The sequence below is a fragment of the Octopus bimaculoides genome, chromosome 21, assembly GCF_001194135.2.
Source record: "Octopus bimaculoides isolate UCB-OBI-ISO-001 chromosome 21, ASM119413v2, whole genome shotgun sequence".
In the NCBI taxonomy this organism is placed as follows: Eukaryota; Metazoa; Mollusca; class Cephalopoda; order Octopoda; family Octopodidae; genus Octopus; species Octopus bimaculoides.
The window spans coordinates 620,033-623,580 of NC_069001.1; the positions used below are offsets into that span (position 1 = coordinate 620,033).

The 3,548-nt window shown below is 39.5% G+C and overlaps 1 long non-coding RNA gene across 1 annotated transcript in view; it reads right to left on the reverse strand.

Moving 5' to 3' along the window:
* LOC106867299 (uncharacterized) overlaps positions 1-2,654 on the reverse strand; it is a 22,873-nt gene extending 20,219 nt beyond the window's left edge. Inside the window, exon 1 of the long non-coding RNA XR_001409121.2 lies at positions 891-2,654. This is a non-coding gene — a long non-coding RNA (uncharacterized LOC106867299). The remainder of the gene's footprint in view (positions 1-890) is intronic.
* Between the last annotated feature and the right edge of the window lie 894 nt (positions 2,655-3,548).

The window sequence follows — 3,548 nt, forward strand, 5'->3', positions numbered from 1 at the left end:
TGGGGGGGGGGAGTTATTCCTCCTTCTTTAAATGTCCATCTCATATTGGCTGGTGATGTTGCATGTCTTTGATATATATATATATATATATATATATATATATATATATCATCATCATCATCATCGTCGTCGTTTAACGTCCGCTTTCCATGATAGCATGGATATATACATGTATATATAGAGAAGAGGATTTCAAAATGCAGAGGTCTTTTAAAGATGTTTATTGTCTTGATTGGTTACACCTTTTTCTTAAAAAAAGGATTTTCAAAAGTGAAGTGCAGGGCTTTGTGTAGCCTTTGTGGTATTAAAGATTAGTTAACATAGATCTATTAAAATACAGTGATAGAGTCTTTGACGATGATAAGAAAATGTTAAGTGAGGCTTTGTGTTTAAACAGTTTACGTAAAAGAGTTCAAAATAGTCAGTAAAATAAGTTGATAATTGTTTATAAGTTCATCAGAAATCGTAATTATTTATAAGCATATATACAGAAAGAATCTGTAGACAGTATTTGATAGGAGAAAGCGTGTATCGCTTTGTCAAAAGCTTATCAAACATCATAATTGTTTATAACGATTTTAGAGGAATGACCAGTCTTTAGTCATCTCCAGTCTAGTAAACATTGTTAAAGAGAAAGCCTTGCACTTTACTTTTGAAAATCTTGTTTTAAAAAAAGGGAAACCAATCAAGACAAACATCTTTAAAAGACCTCTGCATTTTGAAATCCTCTTCCCCACATATTTTCACACGTGCGTTACCTTCCAATTTTACTTTGATATATATCGATGTACGTATGTATAAAGAGACTGTTGTGTAAGGCCGGAACAATGCAAGAACTTACAAAATAAACTACACAAGGAAAAGAAAACAAAATAAAGTTGCAGTTTTACCTTGTATTTTTCTATATTTCCGAATTCGGATTCTTTTTCTTCTTCCGGAACAACTGGAAAAAATCGTTGGAACAATGGTTGCTCAGGTGCGGGGGCGGGGGAGGAAGGTGACATGCGCAGACGGGTATTCTTGGTGCAACTGTTCTGCTTCGCGTAGTTCTTTCCTATCGTTAATGGCTGCTCTTAATTTGTTAATAAGAAGGGCCTCCGTGATTCTGAGATTGCCCCTGTTGCGTTGGGTGGTACTGAGGGAACCTTAAAATCCTGGGTTTGGCACTTCTGTGCAGATGGTGCACACCGATTGCATACCGGTCCATCCCCAAAGAAGGTCCTGTTGAAGAAAAATACCCCAAACAGTATCGTGGGGTGCACATAAACCAGCTGCCCCATCATCGACATCGGAACGTGATCGAGGGCCGATGTGATATACGAAGTAGTCTGCAGTAAAAGGTGCCGTATCCTACATAAGGAATACCACCAGGAAATTGCACATCCATATAAAAGAACCTATGCGTGTGGACACTTCAATAAAGAAACACCAAACAAAACGCCAAACTATGCTGACCGATTTTTACCCCTAAAGATGGTGCACGAGTACGAAATAATGATGCAATACTTGCAATGCAATGATTTCAAACAGGTGGGGTGGAAACAACGAGAAATCAAAAGTTACTCATTTTGCCCCGTTTACTAAATTCCCACCACCACCGCCACCACTTATACATGTGTGTGTGTGTGTGTGTGTGTGTGTGTGTGTGTGTGTGTGCGTGTGTCACATAGTTTACGTACCAAAACACCACGATCTATTTGATGCTCTCTGTTGTCTTTCCTGTGGAAGCCACAGCTAAAAGTTGAAGCTAATAAACAGAGGATCTCTCGAAATCTTGGTTGACTGCCCTATCAAGTGCAAATACCACCAACAGTCGCGCAATGAACAAGACTGGCGGCCACGGTGATTATGAGGCCCCCTCATAATTGACCCGGATTAAAGGAGGTGCCGGACTATCAGTTGCAAGAAAATCGATTGTGTACTAGTTACTGTTTTTGCTTTTGATCCATTATTTAGAAAACGTATGACACTTCCACTAAAACAAGAGACCTGATTTTGCAGAAATATTATTGTGTCTCGTGCCTTGGCTGTTCATCGTTCTAAATTTCGTTAACGATTCGATACAGTTTAATCCCCATGCTCTGTTCGTGTTAATTATGAAGATAATCAATATACTTAATGGATCCAACTTCAATAATGAGGAATTTATGTTGAATGCTTTATGCCAGACATGTCAAACTCCTGGCCCGCGAGACCGTTTTGATATCAGCATGAAATCTGTCCAAATAGCGGCATCGGCAAATAGAGTATTTTGCTGCCCTCAGTAACAGCCATGCCTTCTTGTTACAACTACACATACATAGTGTGTGTGGCTAAAGCAACCATGCCATGATATTACATAACACTGGCTGCACTACAATCACTTGAGTCTTAATTGTAACTGCAACAAAGCATGCCGGGAAACGTCTCCTTCGATTCTCTAATCGCGGGTTGTGAAGCGCTGATGACGCAAAATCTACCAACCCCTACAGTGCACCTTATCGTTCTTTCGGGGGATCATTTTCACGTGACGTCATTGAGTTGTAGTAGTTATCTATCAAATGGAGCTGATAGAATTGCAGTGTAAGGGGACATTAAGAGTAAAATACGAATCTGTGGGGGCCCCGCACAGTCCACCCGCTTCATACCTGAAGTAATAATGCCCCAGCTCTGTATACATGCAGCTCGAACACTGTCTTTGTTTGGAAGCACATATCTGTTTGAGCGGCTGTTCTCAGTAACGAAGATAACAACAACAACAAAACAGCGTCACAAATGAACACCTGAAATCCATTCTGAGAGTCTCAGAACTCGTTGCTAAGAAACGATGCCAAGGCAGGCAGCTCGGACAATTTTGCAGAAAGAATATTGAAAGTTTTCATTTATTATTTCAGTTTTCACTAAAAAGCACCTTTTTTTATTTATATTTTCTTTCTTTTTTCTTTGACATGTTCTTATCTTTATTTTTAACAATTTCGACAAGAGATATTTTAATGCAGGGCAAAATATTTTAAGTAATTTAAGTTAATTTATATTTGGAATAAAATTATATACCATCTGTTTCAATACATGTTCATGTTCAAAAAGTTTTAGTCTGTTCAATAATTGTTTGCCCTGTTCGGCCTGCGACCTAAAGCGTGCTTTGAGTTTTGCACCCCACCACCACCACCACCTCTACGATTGAGTTTGACACCTCTGCTTTATGCAGATTTACCCAACCATACACGTTCTTGTTCATCCTGGACAGTCCCGGTTTCCAGTATTTTCTTGGTGTCAAGTTCAATTAAGTTTGTTCGCTTTAACACCGAAATACCCCCAAGAATGCGTTCGATATCCACTGAGATGGGCTCCCTATGGTAGTTTAGATCGCGTAGTTGCGAGGCTGTGACGTATTCTTTAAACGATGAGAACGTCCACACACAGACCATCGAACTGGCCAAGAAAGAATCAGGTGACAATTTGGAACGAGTAATGCTTTATTAATAAGATTGCATCTGTAAGAGTATATGTAGCGAAATAGGTTTGGAAACCGTGAAAAACAGGGGCGGACTTAAGATGGGCGCCTGAGG